Genomic DNA, 13,147 nt, shown 5'->3' with positions numbered 1-13,147 from the left:
TTTTCACAAAATCAGAATACATATATTTGCAAATTATAATTTTGCACAGTTCTATAAATTTGACATTATAATACAGTGTTTGAAACCGCAGTACATTGGCGTACAGAAATATAAAAAGAGATGTAAACAAAAGTATTCATAAGACTTATTGCCTTAACTAAAGTTAAACATAATTTGTTACAAGCTCTTATGATCTGCCATGGTGTAGAATATCTCAAAGCAAATGTTTCCATGGATTACTCAGATCTGCTGTCCGCACTGTTGGAAAATTTCTACTCTGCAGTATCTTTGGGCAGAGACATTATACCTGGCAGAGCTGACAGCTAACTGACCACTTGTGGCTTTGCTGGCACTTTGCCTCTCTCCCTATTATAGCCATCCAAATGTAAATATTTCCTTAGTTACCTTGCTTGTTGATCTACAGACCATTTCCATATTTATATTGGACTCAAAACATTTATTGGAGACATTGTGAATGGACTAAGGTGTTGTTCCATTAACGGTAGCAAACAGTTTGCACACAACTCCTTTTCCTTTTTTTTTTTTTTTTCTCTCAACAAGGAGCTACTGTTTCCTACCCATAAGTAGCACAGGCATATTGGTAGCAATAGCCAACGTGGGTCAAAATGCTCAATTTTTCTTTTATGCCAAAAATCATAAGGATATTAAGTAAAGATCATGTTCCATGAAGATAATATGTACATTTCCTACCATAAATATATAAAAACTGATTTTTTTTTATTAGTAATATGCATAGCTAAGAACTTCATTTAAAGGCGATTTTCTCAGTATTTAGATTTTTTTTGGCACCCTCAGATTCCATATTTTCAAATAGTTGTATCTCAGCCAGATATAGTCCTATCCTAACATGTCAAATGTGAATGTAAATATTAATTATTCAGCTTTCAGATGATATATAAATCTCAATTTCACAAAATTGACCCTTATGACTGGTTTTGTGTTCCAGGATCACAAATTAAGCAAACAAGCTGCAATAAAAGAGCATTAGTACAAGACAATAGTAGTACTATTAATAAAAGTATTTTATTACTTGTTATTATTTGCAGTCTAGTACTATCGTGTTTTTTCTTCTTTTTTTTTCCTTGAGAACTAGCCCCCCACCCCCCAGACACCACCAAAAAAATAAAAAATAAAAATCTGTCTTCATTCTGTGAACCTTGTTTCCTGTTTGTCTTCATGACACGTAATACACAATCCAGACCAAACGCGCAGTTTAATCAGCAGCTTTCTGGAAACAGAAACAGTTCATCTAATGACTTACATGAAGCACTACGACTACACAAAATTATAATAACTCTGATAATAAGATCAATAAACAATAAGAGATTTGACATTCAAAATATATTAACCTTTTGATGGTTGATGGTTTGCAATGCACAGTTAAATACAGTATGTTTACATTTTCATTTTTAAGATTATAAGAATGAAAAAATACATTTCAAATGTCAATCAAAGCATAAAAAAAAAAAAAAAAAAAAAAATCGGTATTTTAGAGTGTAAATTTTCTTTATCTCTGGACTGATGGTTCCAGAATACGCAGAGCTTGGTGGCTCCTTCTTATCAGAGCCTTGCTGAGCCTATCATCACTTTTAGGAACTACAAGGTGAACTCTGACCTCTGATCCCTCTTTTGACTAAGATATGGATAAGAAACCTAGCTCTCCCAAAACTACTGATAATTGCAAACTTTTAAAAGCACATATTCACAGAACGAGAGGAGTCTGGAAATGTGGAACTTTTGCCTCCTCTTAAAAGTCAAGAAACACATTAGAGTAAATGAAGCAGAATTTTAAGTACAAAGGCATGGATTGCTATTGTATTAGCCAAATGAAGGATTTGAATGAAAAAAAAAAAAAAAAAACATTATGAGATTGGTAAAAGCAACATTATGCCATTGATTCAATAAATCACAGGCAGACCACATCAAACCATGCGGAATGGACAAATAACAAAGTCAGCTAAGACACTATGTCTGTTTCACATTACGATTAATCGTTGCGTATACAATATAACCATGTTATCAACTCTCCCTCTCCTGTTCCAAGAACAACCATACACGCTGGCATCAATTACCCATCCCAAAATTCGGTTAGCTCTTCTTTTCATAAAGCCAAAACAAAAGCCAATGGCTATATGCAGAACCACAGTGGGGCCGAGGCTAAACGGATTAGCACCGGGGCTGCTGGGTATCTGGTGAGTGTCAGCGGTTGCCTGGCCAGGGTTTGATTTTGCGAGCGTGTGTTCGTTGGACTGGCTTTGGACATCCTCTCTCAGTCCCGAGGCTTCATTCACTGGTCTGTTGTTTTGCGGAGCCAGTTTTGAAATCGGGTTAGGGTGACAGGGAGAGAATTCAAGCATTTGCTCGCTGATTTGATTTAGCGAGGGCAATCAGTCGGGCAGTTTCTCTGATTTATAGCTTCCTGCTTCCCTTTTGCTCCTCACGTTGCCCTCTCACATACTGTATCATGCTGCTAGTGGAAGAGGGCACTCATACTGACCAAAACATACACGCTCGGCTACTTATCAGTGGTCACTTAAACACTGGGTCAGAGCTAAATGTATTTATTTAAAGATGAAGAAATGCTTCCCACACAGCAGTTAGGGAAATCCTCAATGGCTTTCTGGCAGTCGGCATGCAAGACTTTTCGACTCAACAATATCATTTATTTCTGGCTCAGCAGTTGCGAGGCTGGATAATGGCGGTCTTTGACAGTGCCACCCGCAGACTGAGAGGGACAGTGGAGATGAAAGCTGGCATGCTGCTAACCTTTGTGTTACAGAGAGATGATTCTCCTAATTGCTTGTGACTGCACGAACTGCTCTGAAGACGATTGCAGTGCGGACAGTGTTATTAGGGTGTGCCCGATGCCTGTGTGCCCACACACACAGAGCTGTACAAAAGGCCTTCAGAGCTGCAGAAACCAGAGCGGCCATTGTGTAGAACCGCTATGCTTTACACATGGAAACATGGAGCCTAGAAACAGTTTCCAAGGTTTTCAGTGATTGCATATTTTTCCCACAGATACCACAGCATTGCTAACTCCAGTGTTCTCTCTCTCTCTCTCTCTCCCTCTCTCTCTTTTTTTAAATCATGGAAATTGCTTATATTTATTATGATAATAATACTATCTATATTTTATATAGTGCAGTGATAAAATTAATCATTGAGGCTGTAGGTATAAGATTTGTATTATATAATCACTTATATGAATATTAATTTAGTGTTTTTTTTTCTTTTAGTCATATATTGAACTTATTATCTTGAGTAATCTAGAGGCTTTGCAGATGTTTGTTAAAATTTGTGTGTGTTTAAATTACATTATATATATATATATATATATATATATATATATATATATATATACATATATATATATATATATATATATATGTATATATATATATATATATATATATATATACATACATATATATATATATATATATATATACATATATATATATATATATATATATATATATATATATATATATATATATATATATATATATATATATATATATATATATATATAAATATATTATATTTTCTGATAGATTTGTGTTGATGCAGTGAACCATTTAAACATTTGATGTAATCAAGAAAATAATAATAATTGAAGTCATGTCTACTTTAATATTAACACAGTAAGTTATTACATTGTATATGTTCACCTATGAACATGGCCAAGAAGTGATATATCATTAATGATTAATATAATCATAAGGTGTTTGAGAGCTGTGCTTTAATATTTTAAAAAAAAGCAAAGAATGAAACAATGAAAATGTAGAAATCCTGCTCTATAATCAAAATGACTACTTATTAACCAATTTATTTATTTTTCCTCATTATTGTGTAGCCATTACAGAATTACACATTTTAAATAATTATTAAATATTATAAAATTGTGGCCATATTGATAGAAGAAATCTCATTTTGTTCAGTAAATATAATAAAATACTAACCTGTAATTAGTGTTGAATTTTCTTTGCTAGTTATTATATGGTTTCTGGCAGAGAACTAGTTGTTAAAATGTTAATGTTTTAATTAAAGTAACATTACACCCCAAAATTACAATTATTTTGATCATTTACTCATCCTGTATTTTTGTCCATACAGTGGAAGTCAATGCTCAACAAAATTTTTGATTACCAACTTTCTTCAAAATATCTTATTTTCAATGTTCCACAAAAGAAGTAAACTCATATGAGTTTGGAATGAGTTTAGGATATATAAATGATGACAAAATTAGCATTTTTTTGGTGAACTATAGCTTTAATGTGTTGATCATTTTATGTCTGAATTCAGTTAACACACTTAATAATTATTTCTGCATTATTACCCGTGAGAATTCAATTAGACGGTAACCTGTTCAGTGTTACTCATAGGCATACGAGCAATGGGTGGCCCAGTTACGGCCCATTAAGAGCCTCTTATTTCCATCCACAGCTGTCCCCAGCCCAGCCTGCTGTCCGAAGTCCAGCCACCTATCTACCAGCTGGCCTTCGGTGCCACTAAAGCCTCTGGTTTTAGGGTATGTGGCATAAAGGCATCAGCGCAAAAGCCTAATCACGTTAACATCCACAACCAGACGCTCCGTTCATTTGACTAATCAAAGAGAACGGCTCGTTCAGAAAGAAGAGAGCACTGTATGAGGTACTTCCTATCTCTTTTTCTTATCTGTTCAATCCCTGTACAGCACCTATGCAGCATGCACTTAATGTGGTCTGGACTTTCTCATTAGCTTCCACATGTTACCTGAAATGCTCTGCAGTGGGGGAAGGTTTGCATCGCATATAGTGATGGTTTTCTAAAGGCAATGGGTAAAAAAAAAAAAACACTCCATAGAAGGTATTGTTAATTTTATTAATGTCGATTCTCTAAAAACAACTGAATGCTAAAAATAAAGTCATTTACAAGCATATGCATTTTTAATCACATTAATTCATATATAATACGACAGATTTAATCTTCATTTAAGTAAACATTTAAAAGTTAAAAGCAATAAATTTTAACATTAACATGAGCATGTTCTTTCTGTGTTTATTTTAATGTATTCTACATTGTGTTTTTGCAGAGATCAAGTTGATTTATTACATTTCTGAAAAGTCCATATCTACTTTGTGTTTTTATCAGTGCTTCAGTATTATTTATTGTGCCTATATTATTTTAAGTCAGTGTAAAAAGAATGAAAACAAAATCTAAATTACTATTATTGTTACAAAATAATCAGTCTTAGCAGAACATAATATGATATAAAATAATAAATAAATTAATTATTTCCCATAATTTCATTAATCAGTTTTGCAGCATGGACACCATTCCAACATCATCAGCACTTATCAGAGACTTTCCAGCAGGAGCCATTTCTGCACAGAGCGAAGATTGGCCCTATCCTGGTGGTGAACGATGTCTATAATGTTAAGCACAACAAATGACAAAACCATCCAGGCGCGCACATCAGTGTAGGGGTCAGGGAAGGTAAGGAAAAAGAGGCCCCCGTGACATATCTACTGTGGGAAACGGGCTGCAGAGATAACCGAGCTTTAGTGTTTCATCTCTGCTTCGTCCCATACACATTATCACTGACCTTTCACCCTGCAATAAGAAAGGCTATGTAACCCAGAGTAACACGCAGCCGTAAATCTCTCTATTCAGAGCTGTAAAAAATGCAGAATATTCAAATGATGTGAAATGTCGAACAGGAAAGAATAATAAAAAAAATAAAACTTAATTTGCCTTTGTCCCACTTAGCAAAAGTACTGTTAAAATGGAGAAGCCATGCAGCCACAGGAAATCCTACATAACTGCTTACATACACACCAAACAGCGATAACGGAAAAATGTGATAACTAGATTGTTTTAGTTGTTGGCCTAATGAGTCAGTTTTCCATGAGAAATTATCCCACAGTGAGACAGGGACGTCTCTTAATTGGTACATACACAATAAGAGCATGAAGTACATTTATAATTGACACGGTAGCACTTTATTTTACAGTCTTGTTCCTCATGTCCATAATATGCACTTATTGTAGTAATTACAATAACTATGTAATAGCTAGGTACTAACCCTGAACCTACTCCTAAACCCCATGTAGTTACCTTGTATTACCAGAACTTTCTTAGATAAATTCACTGTAATTACACTATAAGTACCTGTTAGTACACGTACTGAAAAATAAAGTGCAACCATTGACTCTTTGCATATCATGATTGCCAGTAAATAGATATATCACTTATGCCTACATAATAGTATTTTAGGAATATTCAGTAATATTTTATTGTTTATTTGTGTGACTTTTGCTAATTTTTGACTTTAGTTTCTTTTTGAAATTTAAAGCATAAAAACAGGAATAGAAATGTAATTGTATTTTTAGAAAAGGTGGGTTTGCCGTGATGCCATAGAAGAACCATTCCCCAAAGAACCTTCCCATAAAGCATACACACCACACAACGATAAAGGAAAAATAAAATAGCGAGATTAATTTTGTTCTGGGTCTAATCAGATTCATTCCTTTTTCCATGCTTTTTTATGTTTTAAGTTTCTTATAAGTGCAAATGTTGGAATACTGTCTATGCAGCAAAAACCAATAACCAAAATTATGTGGGAAAACTTTAATTTTCATTATATGTAGTTTATTTAAAACATAGCCTGCAATAGGTTCCAGTTTATTTTTTTTTTTTTGCAATGATACCATAGAAATCAATTTTTGTTCCCCAAGAACTTTTCATTGAACAGTTCTTAAAAGTACTTTAGTGTGAAGAATATTTTAATAATCTAAATATGCTTTTCCACTATAAATAATTTTCTGTGTAATGGAAAATTACATTATTATAAAATTACCATTTTGGGGTGAACTATCCATTTAAATACAAACATTAATTAGGTTTTAAGCTTTAAAAGTCAAAGCTGGGACATAAATTTGTAATACACAAAACATACTAGCTTTATTATTCCAAAGGCAGGTAAAAATGTCCTGGCCTCACTTGTTCTAATGCTTGGATGGGTTTTATTTCAGCTAATGAGGTGTGAAGCCTTACCCTGAGTGTGTGTGTGTGGTGCTGCCCATAAACCAAAAGTGAGAAACAGCTTGTTTGGTAGGAATTAGGGGTTTACGTTTCCCTTTTTCCACTCACTGAATGGTTGTCCGTCTTTACATTTTATGCATTAATTTGAATTACTGATGGTTTTTCAAATATACTATTACAGTTTTGTGTATACGTTATGTTAAGCACATCAAAACAAATTAGAATGGAATTAGAATTTTGTGAGTCAAGTTGATGAAATGATTTCATAACCATCTTGCTTTCTGAAGCTTCTCTTTAGCATGTCTATTTTAAGAACGTATCACTCTTAGTGGTTGATTAGTTGCTTGGGCCTCTCTTATTGTCATCTCATGCCTGTCTGTGTCTCGCAGACATGGGGCCCCTTAGCAATGCAGCCATTAACTAAGGTCATTACAGAGAGAGGCTTTGTCATTAAGACCACAAGGCTTCCCATGAGTCATGCTAATGACTTTTTGCATTTGTAGTTTTATTCTGCATATTCTCCTTCACTATTGATTTCCTCAAGGGTTTAGGCAAATTTGAAGTGAACATGGTATCACCTTCAAGTGTCTAGAGAGGTGTCTGGGTCAATGTCATCCTCTCAGACAAACATCTTTTTAGTGGCTCTTTGAATAAAGCATGGCTATTGTTCCGCATTGACAGCACATACTTGGACCTGTCAGTCAAAGTGTCACGAAGGGCATATTGACGAACGCAGAGGTTGCGTTATCGCTGAGAGTAATAAATCTGATGCCGTTTAATGCAGTGCATTTCAAGTATTTTAACAGCTATGTAATCGGTGTGACAGAAACTGCCAGAGCTGTTATGACATGGGAAAGTTGCCTTACCACCCAGGTGCTAACACCCTTTTGAGCAGCTCTGCTTAGCATTGGCGTCTCCTCCAAAGCTTTCAACAGCACTGTTACTCAGTGGTGCTTTACAGACTCGCAAAGACCTCTGGGAGATGTAGTCTTTTGGAAACCCTCATAAGAATCCTGCTTGTACAACATTTTCCTGTTGTGTTCGGAGCTTTGCCTTGAGCACAATCACAGGCTGGAAAACATAACAGATTCCTCACGTTCATTGTAGCCGGGCTGGTAAATGCAAGCCGCCATCTGTTTTTTTTCAGTGAATGCCAAAAGTAACCCAAGGGGATGGGCGAAGCCAGTGATTGGGTCGGCACCCTGTTGCTTCAGAGGCCTGGTCTCTGTATCAAACAACGCCATGCTGGAGGAAAGACCCATGGCACAGGGGATACTGTTGTGGAGGCAGTGACCTGGATGTGTGTCAGTAGGGAGTGTGGTTTATCTCCTCTCTATTTGTCATTTGTTCTTTTCCTTTTTCTATCACTCCTCCCCCATTTCAAAAGGGCAGTTTTGCTTCCCTGCTCTACGCCTTCTTGTTTTCCCTCTGTTTTTCCATGAAATCACTCGTCTGTCACTAGATCCTGGCCATCGAACGCAATTCAATTGTCTCAAAGGACGTCGCACAATGAGTTCCTTGTCCTCTTTGATGCTTTTGTCTCGAATGAGACCTGGAACAAAAGCCGCGGTGCCTTTAAGCATGTTTAGCCTCTGTTTGTTTTATTTTAGTCTGAATTGAAAGTTGACCCGAGTCTCATTCGTATCACAGTGCGCCATAAAAAAGCCTCATGGACTCCCGGATTTACAACTCACCGTTTTCCTTCAGGGCTTTGGAGGCCATATTATACCTGACTCGACTGATCCCCCCAACCCCAAAAAAACTGAATCCGATGCATTCTAAGCCACTATAGGCGGTCAAGGCCCATAAAAGCCTAACAGTCTCTGCTGTGGCTGTTGGTGGTCTTCCTTGTTCCTTGGCCTTTAGATGGCAGAAGGGGCCTTTTTGACTCTGTGTGTGTGTGTGTGTGTGTACGTCTTTTGCAGGGACGTCTGTGAGAAAAACATCAAAAGGCAACATAATCCAGGTACAGGGATTCACTTTTAACTTTTCAGCAGCTAGTGTCTGAAGCAGCTATAAAACTGTGGCCAGTGGAATGAGAAACGTGATTGATGCTGAGCACAGCTTGATTACTATGAGATTTATCTGCCTGTTTATAATATAGGGGTTTGGTCAGTACTGATATTCACTCAGGGTTGGATCTTCATAATTTAGCTAGTTATTCACACACACTGGTGTGTGGATTGAAACACAGGATTCTGAGAGCCAACCATAGATACATTAAGGTGGTTTATACTGTAAAAATAAAGAATGCTTAGGTTAGCATTCAGTGGATTGTTGCCATCTCTTCATTTCCTTTTTGAATTTTAATTAACTTTACTTTTTTTTTTTTTTTTTTTTTTTCGTTTGGCAGTTGTACATTGTACAGTTTAAAGAGGCGGGGGAACACAGCCTTCATGTGGCCACCTGGGTTCTTCTCAAGTCTAACCCACTCGCAGAACACCCTTAAAGGTCTGGGTTATTAAGAGAGTTTCTTTGGGACAGTTTTTTCCTGTAAGTATACAAATCTAGTTGGAAAAGACATACAGAGGGAGCTGTGAGGGGAAGTGAAAGAGTACACTTTGGGGGCTTCTCGGGCTCTGTCATAATCTTTATTGCATGATGTGATAGAAAATGAATGTTTCTGGATCATTGAGATTGACATGAGCTTACAGTTTAAGGGTGTATGACTGCATAACATCCAATTTTATTTTTCTCTTTCAGTGTCATTCACATGCATGTGGTTTTATGGTGACCTGCTTTTATTTTGAACCTAAAGGGATGTTAAAGACGGCGCTTGAAAGCCTTCCACTAAACCACACGGTTGAAGGGTTTTTTATCTCCACCTAGTGGTTTAAAGGGTTAAATGCTACTGGTGAACGCTTAGCCGTGAACATCCTCAGTGATCCATTACTGCATGAATGCATGCGCTTGAAACTGCTTTTGTTTACGGCCATATTTCAAAACAATATTTACACCGATACAATACTGAAAGCAACAATATATGTATAAGGTATTATATAAGGTTTTCCAATAAATTAGAAAATTTAATTTAACGTAAAATCATAAATCTGATGCAAGAGGACAGTCGGCTATTTATGAGGGAGCGTTGGTGTCATTTTAATTGTAACGGTATAAAATCTAATTGTAAATGCATTTTTTCTACTCCTTAAGTAACAAGTGAATGTTATTTTCTGTTTCTACGTTAACATTTTCTATTCATAATTAATAAATATTAAAATAAATAGTTATAGCGCTCGATTAAAGCTTCGAAATTTGAGAAAATGTTTTAATATCAATTTTGTAAAATGAATAATTGTTATCAGTGCAGGTTATTTTAACAGTTATACAGTACAAAGCGTGCAATATATTTAAATAAAGAGAAGATTACTTTCCAAGACACGGGATTTATGAATAGGCCTATATGTGTTTTTTTTTTCTACCCAAATTTACGGACTATCCGAAACCAAATACATATAAAGTGCATCGACATTATTTACATAATTTTCGATAATGTGCTGTTATTATATTTTCATTTGTCCTGGTTTTGGTCTTTTTTGTTCTACCTTTTTAAAAAATGCACGCGCACATTGCACATTCCTGAAAACAATAAAATTATTTTTAAATCAATTTGTAAAAAAAGAGAAGAAAGAAAGAAAGAAAAAGAAAAGGAAAGAAAGTTTTTACAATCACTTGATTTAATTATTTTCATTTAATTCTCACGATACGATATGTTAACATTTTTGTATGAAAATGAATGTTGCCTATGTTAGTTTTTAGCCCTTTAAACACTTTTTTTTATTATTTGTTTGTTTTAATCTAACGTTTGTCATTGGCCGTCTGTGCATGGCATTATCGGTGATTACGGAATGATCTTGTAGTCTAGTCTTCATATTTGGTGATAAATGTTTTAGACAAGCCACTCTTGACATTCTTACTCAATATCCTCGATGAAGCCATAAAGGAGAGAGCTGGAGCTACAGCAGAATCTGTTCTTTCTCAGTGCACATTTGAGTCACTCTGACTGCACAATGATGGATACCCACTCCAAACTTCTTCCCTTCACATTGCGTCCCGAATATAGATTTACAGGTGCAGCCTGCAAAAAGTAATGGAAATAGTACCATTTCGCTTTTTTTATTTTTATTATTATTATTATTATTATTATTATTATTACGAGCAGTTAACTATTATTCACCCCAAAATGTATCTGTAAACAATTCATAACATAAATTAATAATGTATTGAGTAAAGTAAATGAGCGACTTAATTTGTAATTGTTTTTCGTAGCAACTTTTTCTATTGGTTTGTAATGTTTAAAGCATTTTTATGTAAAAACGAAATGAAGACTTAACGCCCAACACTAGGCTATAACTTCACACATTAATGTAGACTAATCTTTTATGTCAGTTTAAGGATAAACACCATGACAAAATTTCGTTCTCAAGTAGGCCTATTCAACACATCACATTATTATTACTGTATTTATTTTGAATAGGATGACAGTAATCATGATCAAACGTGAAAGAGAAATGGCTTGAGCCATGTGTCCTATTGGCGCTCTGTCCTCTGAAGTCAGTATGAAATGTGCTTTCCGTGTATAATGCACACATACCTCTTGAGTTTTATGAACTTGGTTTCTTTTTTTTACAACGTAGTAATGTGTGAAAATGGGGAGGGTTCATAGTCAATTAAGACTAGAAGCAAATCTCCACAGCGTTGCACCGAAGAACTCTATGAGGAAGAAGATGATGCTAATAATAAGAAGAAGAAGAAGAAGACAAACCATACAATCGCACTTAAATTAAACTGTCAAAGTGAAATCAGTGCGCTGATATTAGCAGATGAGATAAGCATAATTATGATCATCAACATGATGAGAAAATTGGATAGGCTATTAAATTAAATCCTTATTAGAATCAGCTACAACGCTAAAGACTGAGATGGAGCAGATAAAATAGTAAACAATGATGCATCTGCAGAAGTCACGTTGCGCAATATTTATGGTCAAAAAGAAATAGGCTAAATAGGCTATCACATATCGACAGGCATGCAGCTAAGTTATGTGCAAAACAATGTAACTGTGGCGATTTTCCAAACAGTGGAGTTGCAAATGTAGTATGTTTCTCCAGCAGTGTTGCCACCAGAGATCAAACAGTTTGACACTGGCACAATGAGTGCTGCTCACAAAGGGGATCCGAGTGCTGGGTTGGGTGCTGGCTGGGGAAATGTTATGATCTTGTAATTACGGGTCTTGGACAGATGCATTATCCAGGCTCAGCGTTGGAGCCACTGGATATTATTGTAGCCAGAGAGCCGGAGGGCCAGACACCTACCATCGGTGAAAGGGGCTGACCTTGCTGGCCCTGCACTACGGCTTTTGCGCCATATTGCACATTTACGCACGAGGGTTTTCCAAGTTCACCGGCGTTGTTGATTAACAGGCCAGCTTTGAGGTGAGATGATGTCTGCATTCTCCAAACGAGTTCCCAACAATACACACGCGGTGAGGTCATGCTGATCTATAGGTCATGGGTCACTGGAACGGAATTATCAACCCGTTTTGTTTTATGTTGTTTTATCTGTCTGTAGAGGAACGACCTACATTACTATTCCATTTTCTTTCTTTCTTTCTTTCTTTCTTTCTTTCTTTCTTTCTTTCTTTCTTTCTTTCTTTCTTTTCAGTTATTATAGTAGTGATTGATTAAAAACATCAGTTAATTGCAAATGCTCTAATTTTGGCTATATGTTGTTGTTGGATTAATAGGCAGATATAATAGGCAATAGTATAGCTACTGCAAGTCTTAACACCAATTATGAAAATGTTTAAAAGTTTGCGCATGAGTCTTGTGGTAAACAAATCTACTTCAAAATAGTGAATATAGGCATCACCTTAAATATAGTAAAAAATGAAGCAATTAAACAAATACGCAATTAACAACTAAATGCGCGGCCATACAGCTGTCCAAAATCATACAGTTTACGTCAGGGGCTTTACAGAACAAAGCCCTAAAGATATTACATAAGAGAAAGAGTTATGAGAATGAATTTGTGAACGTTTCTTCATTTTAAATAGCTGATCCTTACACTGCCGGACATCTTGTTAATTCCGTGCAGA

This window comes from Carassius gibelio, chromosome B4 (assembly GCF_023724105.1).
Source record: "Carassius gibelio isolate Cgi1373 ecotype wild population from Czech Republic chromosome B4, carGib1.2-hapl.c, whole genome shotgun sequence".
NCBI lineage: Eukaryota > Metazoa > Chordata > Actinopteri > Cypriniformes > Cyprinidae > Carassius > Carassius gibelio.
Note: the sequence above shows the minus strand (reverse complement) of the source record.